The sequence below is a fragment of the Cupressus sempervirens genome, chromosome 7 (genome assembly GCF_028749045.1).
Source record: "Cupressus sempervirens isolate cs-2001-9-10 chromosome 7, ASM2874904v1, whole genome shotgun sequence".
NCBI lineage: Eukaryota > Viridiplantae > Streptophyta > Pinopsida > Cupressales > Cupressaceae > Cupressus > Cupressus sempervirens.
The window spans coordinates 633,995,298-634,013,650 of NC_143124.1; positions in this window are offsets into that span (position 1 = coordinate 633,995,298).

Below are 18,353 nucleotides of genomic sequence, written 5' to 3' on the forward strand. Positions count from 1 at the left end.
TAGGATAACCCTCAGAAAAATTGGTACCAAACTAGGATAGTAAAAGCACTAACTTGTCCAAAAGAGATGTGATAAGATAGAATTTTGCAATAGGCATAAACCAACACTGCCACAGAGGTGCTCACAAATTTGGGTGAATACCCTAGCACATATGGACTAGGAGAATGATCTACCCAAATTATAGATAATTAAAATTGATTTTTTTATGAAAGTGAATGGACAAGAGATTACTAAGACTCTCCAAGTGTAATATCAAAGGATCCAAGTGTATATCTTTCTCAACAAGGACAGTTTCTAACTCACCAACTCCAAATAAGATCTTTTGTGAAATCAATGACTACTAATTCAAGAGGTCAAAGCACAATAACCTAAGGTGCAAAAAGGCTTCTAACAATGGGGTAAGTATCCTAATCCAAATAGGACCAACCTAGGGAGACTAGAAATAATGGGATAACAAAGTTATTTGATCATAAAGTCTCAACTCAAGAACTCAGATTTTGTTCATTTTAAATATCCAACTAGATGTATCAATAGATTCTTTATCACGAACCAAGCACACAAGATAGAAAATAGGGATTTCAAGCAAACCGTCTTCAAACAATGAGCAAGGGGCAAAGAAACGTTGCGCATGATCAAGTATAGTGACTTAGTATTTCTACTCCTTAAAGGTTCTACTTGTGTATGTTCTTCACAATGTTTTAGCAGGCACTTAGAACACAACAACACCTTATCAAGTTGCTTGCAAGGATATACGTGGCTTTCTAAAAGGAGTCCTCGATATATGCAAGGTACGTGAGGCCCAAATCCGTAGATGAGAAGAATCCAAAATCACACAGCCGGGGGGAGACGGTAACCCAAATCTCCTCCTTCACTTCTCAAAGGTATAAAGTTCTTTGAGGCTTAGCCAAGAGTGATATCAAACTCAATTCCCAAGAGAGGTGTCTTTGGATTCACCTCTCGATATTTATACTCTGTCGGAACACAAGAGTTGAGGTCGTCCCAAGGGGTGATGAAATCCCCAAGCAGGCCTCCTAGAAATAAAAACTAAGTAATTCACTATCAAAAGTATTTAGAGCACTAAAGGTGGAACATTTAACTCTTCAAGTAAATGTGAAGTGAGTCCAAAAGTGGAACATTTAACCCTTTAAGATAATGTGAAGTGAGTCCAAAAGTGGAACATTTAACCCTTCAAGAGAATGTGAAGCGAGTCCAAAAGTGGAAAATTTAACCCTTCACACAAACTCAAAGTGAGTCCAAAAGTGGAACATTTAACTCTTCACACCAACTCAAAGTGAGTCCACACCTTATAAAACAAGTGAGTTCCAAAAAGCACAAAAGGGTTTCCTAGTGGAGCAATTAACGCTTCTTTCCTGTAGACCCCTCCCCCTTAATGTAGCGCTGATCTTGCAACCACGAGGCGAAAATGAGGGGTCGGTGGATTAGCGAGTCCAATAACCCAAAATAGAAATCTAGATCAATCACAAGTAATCTAAGACTGCTAATCAATACTACTCACAAATGAAAAAGGGTTGAACAATGGAATATTTAACTTTCCAAGTAAACATAGAGTGAGTCCACAAAGTGGTGCATTCAACTCCCTATGTAAACAAGGAATGAATCCATGCCCTCAATCACTTAATGAGATATTTGATATTGGAACCAAGAATTAATTTAGGTTTAAACACAAGCATTCACTTACACAAACTTGTATGAAAGCAAATCTATGTTCATTCATTTTCCATTAAGAGCATCAATTGAAATGTGTTTTACGAAAGCATGTAACCACTCAAGCCAAACACATGAGAGGTTTAATTTTAATCCCAAATATAAATGTTTTAGAGATCAAACAAAATACCTGGTAATCCTTGCAATGTGTCTTTTCTTTGTTGTACCATTTTTTTACGCTTGAATGCTCGCTCGCAATGAACAAAGCAACAAACAAAACAAGCAAACACAAGATATGCAATATATGTCAACTCATGCAAAACTAGAGTTAGATCTAAAAATCTGATTTTTAAGAGTGATAATAATTAGTAAGTAACCCAAATGAAATCTCACATCATGCATTGATTCATTGTAAAAATTAAATGCAAGCTATTCATTAAATGCCATTTTTTTTCAATTGATTTTTGACCTAGTCATAAAGATCGAATTTATATGATGTGAACTCGGATCCAAAACTCAAAATATAGATAAGTGACCCCTATAAAAAATTAGAGAGCTTTCCAAAAATGTTAGAATTTTGAAAAGATCTTTTAATTTGTGCCATAAGGAGTCATTTTGTTAAAATAGACTAGTTTTTGCAAATTGAATTATTGACCCCTAATATGACCTCTAAAATCAAAACACAAAGAACCAACTTTGTTTAAAATTCTGAGATCTTTCCAAAACGATAAATTTTTCTGAAAAATATGTTAATTTACTCCTGAAAATAATTTTTCATGAAAAATCAATAAAAAATCCTAAAATATCGAAAATATTTCAGAAAAATCTAAAAATTGGACCAAAGCTTCTTTGATGCATCAAAACCTTACAAAAAAAATTTCAGATCAAAATACCTAGCCAATTGAAAGATATGATCAAATCTTTCAAATTTAAGATTTTTTTGAGTCTCGAATTATTGACTCCTGATATGACCTCTAAAATTGAAACACAAAGAACCAACTTTATTTAAATTTTAGAGAGCTTTCCAGAACTATAATTTTTTTTGAAAAATATGTTAATTTATTCCTGAAAATAATTTTTCATGAAAAATCAATGAAAAATCATAAAATATCAAAAATATTTTAGAAAAATCTAAAAATTGGACCAAAGCTTCTTTGATGCATCAAACCTTACAAAATTTTTTTTAGATCAAAATACCCAGCCAATTGAAAGATATGATCAAATCTTTCAAATCTATGGTTTCTTTGAGTCTTGAATTATTGACCCCTGATATGACCTCTAAAATTGAAACACAAAGAACCAAATTTGTTTAAAATTTAGATAGCTTTATGAAACTGTAAATTTTTTCAAAAAAATTGCCAATTTACTCTCGAAAATGATTTTTTATGAAAAATCAAGAAAAAATCATAAAAAATCGAAAATATTTTAGAAAAATCTAAAATTTTTACCAAAGCTTCCCTGATATATTAAAACCTTGCAAAAAAAATTTTAGATTAAAATACCTAGCCGTTTGAAAGATATGATCAAATCTTTCAAATCTAGAGATTTTTTTTTCCTCTTGAGTTTGCAAACAAATTTGCATAAAATCCAGCAAGCAAAGGTGGGTTGCCCCATGGTGGGAACCAAAAATGTATGCCTAAAATGTGGGAAAATTTCTATGAGTCATTATATTCAAGATTTTTCAAAAATGAGGTCTCGAATGGCGATTCATAGCTCCCTATTCATGGGGTGCAGGGGTTTGTAATGGAGGCCCTCAATCTGACCGAGTTTGTGCCCATGCAAGTACACCATGAAACAAGAGATTCAATGATCTAATATGCATGCAAATGGAAATGAAAAACTAATCTAAATGATAACAATGCAAAACAATGCAAAAAATGAAATCTAATCTATGAAAATAAATAACAATGTATATCTAATCTATGAAAGCAAGATCTAATCTATCAATGCAAGATCTAAGCTAACATGAAAATCAAAGTATGGATCATGATGATGGAAGCCATGCATGCAAGAGAGAATGAGACAAGAAGATAGAAGTTCTCCACAAAAGCTTTAATATTCAAAACTCCTTCTTCAAAAATCATTCTCCAAACCTGCAACATAACAATAGCATAATAATGGGTGTCTCAAAAATGAGGAGAGGACTCTCCCTTATAAAGAAAATTGGACGATCTAGATTGAGAGGAAAAAGATTTAATCAAGGGTGGAGAAATAATGATCCATGTGAACTAAAGATCCACCAATGAGAAAAGTGGAGTGGTTGAGAAGAAAGTGGAGAAAGGATGAAGATAAGTCCCATATTAAGTGTAGATAAAAGATTTATTTAATTTTTTATTTGTTTTAACTCCTTTTTCATCAAAAAGAGATTTAAGTGGGATATTTTATTTAATTAAAAGGGAGCAAGTTCTTTTAATTAAATAGGAAATATTTAATCAAATTAAAAGAGGGTTTTTTTTCTCTTAATTAATTAAATGTAGATGAATTATTTAATTAAAAGAGAGGTTTTCTTTTAATTAAATGGAGACTTATTTTATTTAATTAAAAGAGAGCAAGTTTTTTTAATTAAATAGGAGATATTTAATTAAATTAAAAGAAAGGGTTTTTTCTTAATTAATTAAATGTGGATGAACTATTTAATTAAAAGAGAGGTTTTCTTTTAATTAAACAGGGACTTATTTTATTTAATTAAAAGAGAGCAATTTCTTTTAATTAAATAGGAAATATTTAATTAAATTAAAAGAGAGTTTTTTCTCTTAATTAATTAAATGTGAATGAACTATTTAATTAAAAGAGAGGTTTTCTTTTAATTAAACGGGGAGTTATTTTATTTAATTAAAAGAGAGCAAGTTCTTTTAATTAAATAAGACTTAGGATAAAATGATCAACCTTAGAAAATAAAACAAATTGAATTTGATTAAGAAAATTGATTTGAATTGATTTAATAAAATATTACACACCATTGATTTAGGAAATTTGATAAATTGATAAATTGAATAATGGGGGCCCATAGTCTAGGCGACCATTTTAGGGTGCATACACTAACCGCCACCAAGAAGTATGGAGTTGGTGAAAAGGTATAAGGTCTCTCCAAAACCTTATAGTTTGAGAATCTATAATGAGACCCACCATAGGGATAGTAGACATCCACACTAGCACAACCCAGAAGACTGTGGTAAAAGGGATAGAAAAAAACCATACCTACTAAAGCATTTATAATGTACATAGAGCCAAAGAAATAAAATGCATTCTCTAAAACCTCCACAACACTAGGGAATAGAAGATCCATGAATCACAAGACACCAAAAGCCACCAAAGAGGAAGAAACTTCTCTAAACAAATTTCTATAACCTCCAAGCATGAGAGCATAGAAAACAACCTTGGAAATGGCTCCAAATAAAGCATACACATATAATTGGTCACACATGAAAATACCCATTGGTAAGTAACACATTAGACATCCGAGCACCAAGAAAGGACCCTGCCTAAACCACAACAAGTTGAACTCATTCACCAGCCTTAACAATGACCATTTAAAACCAACCAGAAGAGGCTTCAAATATAGAATATTTTTCACACACTATTTTTTTTGTAGTATAGATAATAAATATTATCCAAGAATAAATCATAAGTCTTTTACCTACAATAGTACCCTACCCAACTATGTTTATATCACATACTAAAGAACTCTATGCTACTCCAAAATATATGTACAAAATATCATCATACATTTTATTGTAGTTTCTTATTGACCACTCTTCCACTAGACAACTACTAGAACACCATGTATTCATGATACTTGTAACATTTAAGGAGGTATAATTCCTCATGTGCATTGACAAATGTATCCTAAGAAAAATTGATCTATGGCTCTTGGTGTGTTGTGTGTTGAGTTCCTACCATTAGTCAAAAATTATAATTGATATTCTCAACTTGAAAAGAAAGATTCTTAGTGTTAGTAAAGTTCTTCATAATAAATCATGATTTGATTTGTTGAAGCTAAAAATCTAGTAGTTGTGCATCAATTTTATCATTAAACATGTGAATGTAAAAATTCACTTAAACTCTAATATAGAACTATGGTGGTATGCAAGAATAAATTAAGCAAAGTTTAGTAGTGTAATTCTATGTTAGTTTATGAAGTCATGGAGATATTTAAAGATTTCTAAGTGTTATATTTTTAAACAATATTTAACATTCTTTGAATATCTACTAAGATTTTTAGTATGCTTTTACTAGCCTTTTTTCTTTGTTTTCAATGTTAGTCTTAACTTTTAAATATTAAACTAAGTGTATTGCATTATCTTATTTGTGTGCATACATTTACAAAAATATTGAAATGAAAATTTTCTCTCATATTCTTAGGGAAACCATAGAATAATTTTGCAAAGGAACTAATATTCAAAAATATAGTAGGATGCACACTCAATGAAACCCTTTGAGAAATTGTATTGATAAAAATCTAAGTAAAAATTGTTGAGAGATATCTAACTAATACTAAAACCATAATTGTAATGATAACATTAACACTAATTTACACCTATCAAAATCCCAATCTTACTCCTAATTACTCAACACTAGCTTATCATTAATAATAGATCATTATGATAAAAAAAAAAAATCACTATTATTTAAACATGCTCAAACACCCTATCTTATTCAAGTGTCAATCCAACTATTTCGAAGATTAATTGAAATATCTTTAGAAAATGACAATAATTTTCATATTAAAAAAAGGTTGGTTTATGGCTTTCTATGGGAAGAGTGAGGAAAGTGGGGAGAGGAGTGGAGGTGGATTTTCAAATTCCGAGGAAGAAGATGTGGATGAGGAGGATGATTTGGGAGGCCATGGAAAGGATCATTTTGTAGTTGAGATTTCTTTGGGTGGATCTCTTCTCCTTGTTAGGCTTGTCTAGCATTATTATATTCAAAACCCTTTATGGTGCTCGATTCTTTTTTGGGCTCTTCATTTTTACCTGAACATTTGGTCTCATGTCATTGGCATTAACCCTTGTCTTTTAGTTCCTCTTGTTTCCAAGTTGCATAATTATTTTGGAAGTGGTTTTTTTGGACTTAGAGAAGGATCCTTTATAGTGACATGAGTTTGAGTTTGTTGGGTCAAGCCTAAATATCCAAACTACTTATAGAGCTTTGAGTGGCACTCAATAGCTTTTTGTGACTTCGTTTGTTACCCTACACATTGGAACCAAGTTATTATGGGTGGTGTTATGGTGGCTTCTTAGATCATGGTTGTTGTTCTTCCAAAAATAGCCTCTATTATTTGGGGACATCTAGTTTTTCCTTTCCTCCTTTATAAGTGTGGTGAGAAGTGTCTACACTTTGGGTTGGTTCTAGGGAAGGTTGATGTCAATCTTTAGGGGATCCCACCTATGTTTACTCCACTAATGAAGGTTAGATCACTTCTTCTTACTATGTGTAATCTTGGTGATTGGTGGAATAGTTTGTCCATGCATTAGGGATGTCATTACTATCACTTTTGTCTCTTTTTACCATACTTTAGTGATGGTAGCACAACTCTTTCTATTATTTTTTATTTTAGTTTTGGTCCCTCCTTCATGCATGTCTAGGATTGGAATGGGTCATCCTTTACCTAGGGTTAGAATCCATGGTGTGGGAGTTGTATCAGTCTTCTTATGTTTTGTAGTTTCTAGTACTTTGTGTGTTGGGGTGCTATAAATTTTGAGATTTAGGTTTGGTCTATGAGATCTATTATCTCAATTATTATTGTTCATGCCACTATTAGATATGTCTTGGCTAGCAGGTAGAGCTTTCCTCTACATTTGTAGATGTTGGGTAGGGGTTTTGTTAAGAAGGAATAGTGGAAGCCCTATGTTTTCTAGCGATTCATTTGTTTTTGTGGTCCTTTATAAAGTTTGGAGCTGTTATAGTTTAGGGGGAAATGGGAGACACTTTAATATAATTGTAGATATCTCAATTCTGAGTTCCACTAAGCCATTAAAATATTTGTGTGAGGGAAAAAAGGGAATTTCCAAACATGATTCCACTTATGATCCAAATTAGATTAGCTAGAACCCAAAGGAAGAAGGGAGATAATACTAAATTAAAATTATAAAGAGGAATGTAATACAAGGAAATGTACTCTTTGGCCCTTGATAAGATAATGTAAATATGAGATTGCACTAATTGCTTAAATAATGTAAATCTACATGCTATGCGAAGACTATAATGCTTCGCCAAAGGATCCAAAAGAACTAACCTAAAGTTTTCACTAAGTTTTCCAAACATTTGTTTCTAAATATAACATATAACAACAATCATAAAACAATGGAAGCAATAACATACATTCATACATAAGCAAAACATAAACAGATTACATTACTTAAGGATCCCAAGATGTTGAATCAAATTTAAATTTAAATAACACTAAATTCAATATATAACACATCCACATTAAATATTAACTACAAGTTCAAATCCATCTAAATAATATACATTTGTCCTGAATGCCACTTGGAAATAATTAGAATGCACAATCATCCACTATACATGTCACAAGGTATGAAAGGATGAAAGAATATACATCATAAAATAGATTACATCATCTCTTTAAGATCCATGAAATTAAAATACAATTAGTATAACCATCCATCATATATGTATAACCATCCATCATAATACACAAAGATAGAATGAAAAGAAATGTAGAATGAGGAACTCTAGCCCCAGTATCGAACTGATGAATCTCAATGGTAAAAGTAAAAAAGCACTAGCACTCGATCTCGTGGTAACCCAAAAAGGTCCACTCCCATCACACTAAGGAGATAGTCTCAAGTCTCAAATAGGATAACAGACTCAAAGGGTAAAAGCACAAACCTATGTCACCTTTTATAAAGAAACGTGATATCAGAATGTGACAGTTCAACATTAGTGACAAAAAAAATGGTATTTGTGTTTAAAATATGAAGATGATGTAAACTGATGAAATGTGTAGAATTGGATGAATTTTATGCCTATAATTTTTATAATTTTTTTGAGTAGGAATTTATTCATTTTATTTTATTTTGAAGTCCCTTTTTTAACTGTAAAAAATATAGGGTGTAGTTCCCGTCAAACAAGTATATGCAAATCATCTTTTTTTGTTCTGATTTGAAAATATCTTATAGATGACATGTATAGCTAGTGCGGAAAAAAAGAAATAATTATTTTTGATGTATATTTTCTTTGTTATAAGTACTCAAGTTTGACCTTATCAGAATCCAATAGTTTTTTCCTCCCGTCAAAACTTTCCTATCAAGTCTATACCTTCTTGAAAAAAATTACATATTCATGAAGAGGATTCTCTCCTCTAGAGATAAATATAATTTTTAAATTGATATGATTTACTATTTTTTTTCCTTTTTTGAGGGAGTATCTTCTGAAATGTTGAAATTTTGACTTATAATGCTTTGAGATTATAATATATTATAACTAATCAAAACACTCAAAAATTTATATAATGATGATATTGAATCTGAGATCTATAAAAGGGTATTTTTAGTTTTTAAAAAAAATTGAATTTTGATAGAGAAATGATATTTAACCAAAATAGGTTTTGGTATCACAAACGTTGACACAGATCTGTGCTTTTACCCAAAAGAAAAAGTAATATCTAGGTCAAGGGAAAACTTGAAAGCAATATAACTCAGAGTACCAAGATATAAATGACATCTAAACCTAGAGGCAAACAAAGACATGTAAGGAATCCACTATGCAAGTGAGGAAGTGTCATCACATGAGCCAACTCTAAGGTTACCATAGCAACCTGACTTGACTCTGACCCCCCAGTGACTCTATGTGGCACTAGTATCCTTTTGTACTGAACATACTAATGATGCACGGTTGCAACTAAATGTCCTTTCTACTCCCATCCTATTTTGTACTAGCACTCAAGGCATGGGCGAGGAAAGACAGACTCTTATTAGTTCATTTTACTCTCATTTAGTGTAGTGTTTTCACTTATTAAAATAACCTACAATGGGTTACCCAAGCAACCTCTTTGGACTTTGACCTCCATTGCAAGCCACTTCCTGACATTACATATAGATAACCTACCCTAAGCTCAATAAAGAAAAAAGATCTCAAAAGACCACATACCATACACCAGTTCTTAAACAAGTAACTGACAAGTACTAAAATCAATGGTCAAAGTACAAACATCAGTAATACGATCATTTTAACAAGACTGATCCAAGAAAGCACACATAAACCAAATCATAACATCATATGTAATCACCAAAACAATACTTCCCGGCCTTTGGTAAACATCCTAGAATTGGTTAACACTCTAAGTCAACCCTAATTCTGACATTTTTTTGATTTTGAAAACACATAGTCTTAGTTAATAGTAAGGTTTAAGTTTTCATTTCAATGTAAATTTTCAAACTAATAAGGTTCATGAATTTCCCCTTACAACTTAATCCATTTCCCATTTTAGAACAAATCACACAATTACCCTTGACTTATGAATTACAAAGATAACAATTAAATATCATAAAATAACTTAAAAATAAGTATTTATTAAATTATTAAAATAATAAATATTGATCATTAAATAAAATAATTACAATTTTATTAATAATCAAAATCATTAAAAAAAAACAATAAATACATTAAAGCATTATTAAATAATATTTATCATTAATTAAAATTTAATTAAATTCTATTTAATTAATTTTAATTAATAATTAACAATGAAGAAACTATATTAAGAAATTAATAATTAATCAATAATTAATCAAAAACTATTAATAATGTTTTTTAACAACTAACACTTTGTAATTCAACATTTGTTAAAAATTAATATTTTAATAAAAATATTATTAATTTAATAAAATAAAATTTAAAATAAAAAACAAACTTTAAATAAAAAAACACTTACCTAGCGATATTTTATAGCCTGTAGGCTAGTCACTACCACCGTAGCTTTGCTATCGTGATAGTAGACTACTACCACAACAATATTCTATTGTCATGACAATAGGGTTTGCCGTGCAACCTTTAATGGCCATTGGCAACCCTCTCGCTGTCATGGTGGGGTTATGGTGGGGTGTAAGGGGTTTGGTGGCCCTGCCCCTAATCAATTTTTTTAAAAAATATATATATATATATATATATATATATATATATATATATATATATATATATATATATAATGTTTAATAAAAAACAAAACAACCCCCCAATATAATTATTTAAATTTTTTTTTTTTTTTAATGTTAAGAATACTCTAATTGGGAAAATCTAATAAACCAATCAATTTTTACATTCTAACAATTTAATTTCTTCTCAAAACCCTTTCTGATTAAAATATTCAGCTATTTAATTTATAGAATGAGGGTTTCTAATTTCTCAATTCTCAGATATAGATAAATTCAATATGAATATCAATAAAATTCACAACAAAAAGATTCATCTTAAATAAAACTTTGAAAACAAATTTAATAGACATGATAAAGATAAGAATTTCGAAGAACATAAATCACTGTGCGAATAAACCACAAGATTCTACCTAAATTTGATGTTAATATGCAACCACACGAAGAATATGGGAAGTCCTCTTTCCTTTGAAACCCTTCTTTTTGAAAATCCCTCCTTCCGAATCCTAGTCCCTGCGAAATGAACTCCCAATCTCTAATAAAGAGTTCTCCCTTGAATTTGGGGCATTGATTGTGCAATCATGTGAGGGAACTTATTGATCACAATTATTTTTAATATTTTATTACTTTTTGAATATTCATGCACACTTTTTGCAAATAAAAAAATCTTTATTAAATTAATTTCTTTTTCCCTCTTTAATTAATTTTTGAAGCATTTTTTGATAAAGATATTTATTAACTTTTTTCATCAGTAAGAGGCTGAAGCCAAGATTAATTATTATGCATTTTTTGATTTATTATTTTTAATCATTTATTTAAGTCAAGTGGACTCAAACCCAAGACCTCCCAAATAAGAGGCTCACAATTTACCATTGTGTTGTAGGCTCTTGCCTTAAATACTTATTAACTTAAGTAATAATAATATTTAGCATTTATTTAAAAATTATATCCTAAATATATTATTATTAAATTAATTAAATATTATTATGTTCTAAAATTACCACTATAATATTATCTTTAAATTTAATTCTTTTATTTAATTAATTTCTCAATTAATTAAATATAATTAAATATTGACATTATCTTAATAATTTTCCATTAAATTAAATCATTAAATATTCTTTTAATTTAATTAATAGATAATTCACCATAGACCCATAAGACAAACTATGAAAACCCATTATAAAATACAACATACAAGATCAAACTCAAGGGATATAATCACGAATTTACATCATATGACAAATTCGAAAGGGTAATCATCTCAGATACTTGTCCTAATTTCTAGTAAAATTGGTTTAAGGTTAGGATTCAGACTCAAGAATTTATCTCCCCTCTCTTACCATTGAGATATTGTGACAGGGTACGCTCATCCTAGAAATTTAGAAAAGTCGATACCTGGTACCTGTAATTTGCATAAAATCCACGCATGTACAAACACATATATTCTAAACTAAACAGACAATGGTAGGAAGTGGTGCACCATGTAGATCCCAAGTAGTAGGTGACTACAACTCCCTTCCTTAACCACATTAGAAACATCAAACATAAAAAAAACATACACGTACACCATACACATGGAAGTATGAGGTAAGTATCCATAGAAAGAACGTATAAATAATCCATCTAATTAACATCATTAAATAACTAGAATCACTGTAAACAATCATCATCAAAGTATAATCATGCATACATGAAATAACTAGTACCAAAGTAATCTCATCATATAGTCAACTAAGTATGAAACAATATTCAATAATCTGGAAAACAATGTCACTAATCATCAAGCATAAACATAAAGCTAGCCTAAAAGAGTTTGGCGATAACAACTAAAAAGTAAACTAGGGGTAGGCACTACAAAGACAATTAGCCCAATTAAGATATAAATCTAGGGTAAATATATGAAAGGAAATAAAATGTGAAAGACTCACCTTGAAATGCATAAAGGAAGATGTATTTTAGCTCCAAAACTAACAAATCTGAACTATATCTAAATATCCATCCATAGATCTCATAATAAATGATGAAAGGAACAAAACCTAGAAATATCCATGAAAAAGAAGACTGAAGGATAAAATCTTGTGTTATGAAAATAAAGTCTCCAAGTCTCCTTATATATGAGTTTTTTAGTAGGAAAAAATACAAGCTAACTGGATAACAGTAAAAAACTAATTAAACCCTTAAGGCCTTTTAGGCCCTGAGCCCTAAAACCTCTAGGGAATAGGTTGACTTGGGTCAACCTAGTCCTAGAGATTAGATTTAGGAAGCTACAGAGAGAAGAGGTAGATACTATAAGGAATAAGGTGGAAATAGGAAGAAGTGGATGGAAAAGGAGATCAAGCACATGCATATCCATGGTCTAAAGAGGGTATTATGAAGAGGGAGACAAAAAGTCGTAAAAGGTAAGTGCTTCCATTTTAAGATGGTACATATAGCCCCCACTTTAGTGGGAGTACAAGTTTTCTCAAATTTACAGTAAAGTATATCAAGAGCAAAAGTGAAAACCTTATCGTGATCTAGGAGGAAAATAAATCATCAAGCCCCTAATAGTCTTGAGTCTTTGTCACATCTAGAATCATAATAAGAGAGATAAGCACTACAAAAACGGTGTAGTTACTTGCCCAATAAGGTTTGTGTGCCTTATTGTGAACCATACAAGAAGAAGAAAAAGGGGGAATAGTATCCACAAAAGAAAAGGGGATGGCATTGAATGGTCTAGAAAGTGTGTGTGGCATGCTAGTTAAACCATCAAAGATGAACCAAGGTCTAGCAAGTGTGCATGGCATTCTAGTTAATACATCAAGGGATTCAACTTCAAGGGATATCCATGTCCCAAAAAGAAGAATAAAAAAATGACCTAGGCATAAGGATGTCATGTGTGTCCATAAGGGATTGAAACAAGATCAATCTTCCTAGACTATTAGTAGTCAAAAGAGGGGTCAAAATAAGGATTGGGCCTCCCAAACTGTCAATAGTTTAGAGAGAGATCAAAAAAAAAAAGAGACAAAACCCCCAAGAATGGTTCTTGGAAACTAAAAATAAAAAGCTAGATAGGGGATACACATGAAATAACAATGCATAGATTTGGGTATACTTTAGAAATCATACCAAGAACTAAAGCATGAAGTACTCAAAGTTACACATAAAATTAGTATTTGTATTTCATAGACAAAGGATGACCAAAGTGTATGCTTCCATGTTAAAGCAATTGCAAACACCTTAATGGGAGCAATTGATTTAATGAAAGTGTACATGCATCTAGTAAACATTGTTTCCACTAAAAAGAATCGGTCCTACCATATCATAAGCAACCAAGAAGAATACACAAGGTCACTAGTACAAATTGTAATCACCTAAAAATGGTCATCTAGACTATTAGCCCCCTTCTCAACATTTTGGCTAAATTAATTTAATCATTTACCTAGACCAAATTGCTAATAATCAATTTATTTGATTATAACCTATAGTTTGACTATGCTATCCTAAGTTCATTATTTGATTAAAAGAACATGTCCCCTTTAAATTAAATAAAAGACCCCATTATTCTAACCCACTTAAAGTGCACACATAAAGTCCTTTTTCTATTTTGCAATTAAAAGAAAAGGTTTTGTGACTTTTGTCTTATATGACAAGTCAACTTATATTCTATTGGTTGACTTGTGTGTGCACATGGATCACTCCTCTTTTTGAATTCCACCATTGATGATCCACCATCTTCATCTTGATCTCTACCATCCATAAAACTTTAAAAGGGAGAGAGCTTTCCCCCTCAAACCATCCATCTTTTGAATATTGTTATGTTGCAGGTTTTCTAACAGGTTTCTTTGGAGCTTTGTGGGGAACTTCTATTTCTTGTCTACATTCTCTCATACCATAGCATTTTAGCTTAGATTCATGTTGCATGTTAGTTTAACTTTTATTTTGAAATAATCTATCTCACATAGCTTAATATTTGGATTGTAACACTCTCATACATGTTTTAGCATAGTTGCATTTTGTATTCTCATCTTAGCTTAGTTTCCATACTTGCATTGCATTCTTGAGGAACTCTTTGAGACATTTGAATTCTTGCATCTTGTCTTTGGAACCTCCCATTGCATGGTTTACTAGCAAGAAGAGTATTCCTAAGGCTTAGCTAAGAGCCCTTGAACTTGAAATACACTCTCTTGCACTCCGTGGATAGGGAGCTCTAAGCCGACATTCGAACATTCTGAATTCATGGAATCGTTTGGATAGAAGGGTTTAGAGCGTGACACAATTTGAGTGTACATTTTTGGCACCCACCGTGGGGCAGAACATTCAAGTTTTGCTCTTCCTTTCACTACATTTTTGCATTTTTACATTCTGTCCACAAGTTTCTTTTTTTATAGTCGCAGTTTCTAGGTGATAGTTTTCCAGTTTCGTATGATAGTTCACATAATTGTTGTGTGATACTTTTTTGAAAGTAGTGTTACAAGGCTATACTGTACTTTGTTGCCCCGATATCATAATATCTATTGCTCGGCTTAAGAAGAAATATCGCATAAGAGAAATCTGTCGCATGTGTATTCTAAGAAGTATCGTGCAATAGTATTCCAACATAAACTATTGCCTGGCTAGACTTTGTTGTTTGTTTGGGTGATTTTGTTAGTTTTTCAGTTGTTGTTTGCTAGTTTTTGGTTTTTATAGGTCTCTGACTATCTAACAGAGGTTCATTTAACAAATTTCCCTTTTGTTTTAGAGCTAACTTGTGGTGCTAACAGGTTGTGGTTGCAGGTTGCCATTTTGAAAATTGAAATGTTACTTAAAAGAACGCATGTCAAAGCTTCAAATGCAAAAGGGCTACTAATGGTTGTTTGCAGGGCTGCCCAATGCATAAAAACCCCAAATTGTTTGTTTACTTTTATTCAATGTGTGGCTTATACTAGTTGTTTATCTTTCATAGGCACATTAAAACTTGCAATTGAGTTCCTTTGGCAATAGGAGAGTATGCTCTTCACCCTTGTGGTGAATCAAAAATCCGGACTTGTCTTTGGATTTTTGAATTTGGGGGAAGTAATCAAGATAGGAGAGTATGCTCTTCACCCTTGAGGTGAATCAGAAATCTTGACTCTTGAGAGTGGATCCATTTTGTGATAGTCTAGAATCCTTTAGAGAGTCTACTCTCAGACAACCTGAGAGGAACAACCCAAGTGGGGACAAGTAGATTACCTGGCTCTTCCAACCCACTATAAACTCAAGGCTACCAAGGACACAAAACATTGGTAGATGTAGTGTTTATCTTCGCCTAGTGTGATCACTTATGGGATTTCGACCATAGGGAGATCACTAGGCAAGAATGCTTAAGGTACTCTTGTGGTTACGAGATCGGTTACTCATCGCAAGGTGAGGTGTCCTATAATTGGGAGCAAGAGGAACACTATGAATGAAATCCCTATCTAGACACCCTAAGTTAGTATCCACCTTATTTTGCTGCTCAACTTCTTGGTGCAAAGATTGATCCCAATCGATTACCCAAATCACCCCAAGATTTTACACTCACCATATGTGTTCCCTTAGTTGTGCTTATGGCACTTCTATGACAAAGCCAATATCTCTTGTGGGTAACCACTTGGTGTGAGGTGAAGGAACATCAAGCATGGGCCAAGTTGTTGAGTAATGAACTATGACCTTAAGGTAGATTGCTTGGCTACTATTTTCGGATGTGTTGACCCATGTTAACATTCTTGCAACATAAATATTTTGGTAATATTGGTAGGAAGGCTATTCTGATATCACAAGTGCATGTTGACAAGGTTGTTAACCTTGATCAACTATTTGAAGACATGTCAGAAAACTTACTGTTTGCAAACCTTGCTGGTAACTGACATGAAACTAAAATGTACACTGTCTAATTTGAAAAACCACCTGACTGTCGAGATTAAAACACAAAATCTGGAGTCAAAAATGGTCTTTTGTACACACAAACTGGCATTTTATTGCTTGGTCTTTGAAGAAATATTGCGTGATATAATTTTTCCAAAATAGTATCACCCTGATGTTGTGAGTTATATCGCCTTTGTATACAATGTTCTATTGCACCAGCTTGTGCGAACTATCACCTTCAAGAAAAGTGTTGCCCTTATGTTTCAAACTGTATCGCACAACATTTTATGCTATCCTACTATCGCCTAGTCTCTGAGAAAGTGTCGCTTGGAACTATTTGATGCCAAAACAGGGTCTGTGTTTTGATTTTATGATCTAGGGTCTTGTCACTTCCATCTCCTAAGTCCTGGTCATACATCTGTATGTTAGGAAGCTGTCCTAAGTCGAAAAGATGAGTTTAGTCTGTTGAATGTAAGTCTTAAAACATCCCTAATGAATCACTTGTCAAATCTGGTTACCTCTTTCCTAGCTATACGCTATTGAGCTTCTTGCTCACCTGCTCAGCTCGAGTCACCAGTGCTATAAATTCTTGAGCACTCTTTGACAAACCATTTGATATACTTTGACAAGTGACTAATCTTGGTTGTGATAGCTTCAAATTCGACATACTTCTCTTATCCTATTAAGAAAAGACAAATCCTTACATGCCAGTCACAACCAGACATCAAGGTGGTGACAGTAATCATACCCCTTTTGTTTTCAGGCAATTGGAGACACCACCCAAGCATCCTCGCAAAAAACTTTGTGTGGAAGATCCTGAGTCTACCCAAACAAAAATAGCTAACGTTAGGCATAATTCGCTTTATAGTTTTGAAAATCCATTTGGTACACCCTCTGAGACACCCAAGGATACAAGTGGTATAGTCACTATGGTGCACCCTAATGAAATTAAATGTCACTTAGAAGAACAAGCATGTGAAACTCAAAAGAATTTGGAGGCTATATATGCTATGGAAAGAGAAAACCAACAAGTCGACACTGACAATCAGGCATGCTATGAAGGACATAAAAGAACTTGTCCTCGAAATCCTTTTGAGAAAAATGATGGCAATAGCACGCCACCAAGGACTCCTAGAGCTGCCACTGGCGCATGTCCTTCAGCACATAAACCATCCCATCATGACAGTGATGAAGAAGTAACTAGCGAAGATGTGATCAAATTTCAACAAGATGGCTTCGCCCAAAAACTAATGCTTAGAGCTTTAGAGGAAAATGGAGACCAATACTTCTGATACATGACAGCTAGGGGATGGAAACTCCCTCAAGGTTTTGATGTTGAGCATATAATTCTGAAATGAGAGCCCACTGAGGTTGAAATCTTAAGGGAATAAATACAGGAACTAAGGAAACAATTTACACAACTGCAAACTTCAAAAGAGCCACCTAAGACATCATTTGTTGAATCAATTTGCACTCTTCCATTTGATAGGAGTCTTTACATGCTACCATTTCCTAAAGATATAGAGGTCCCTAAATATGACAAATACGATGAAAATGGTGATCCTCACGATCATGTGGGACATTTCTATGCTCTTAGCATGGATTTTATGCATGAAGACACCTTTCTTATGAGGTTATTTCCTAGGAGTCTAAGAGGACAAGCTATGGAATGGTTTACAAAATTGAGTCCTCCTCTTAAAACATTTGACGAACTTGCACAATGCTTTATCT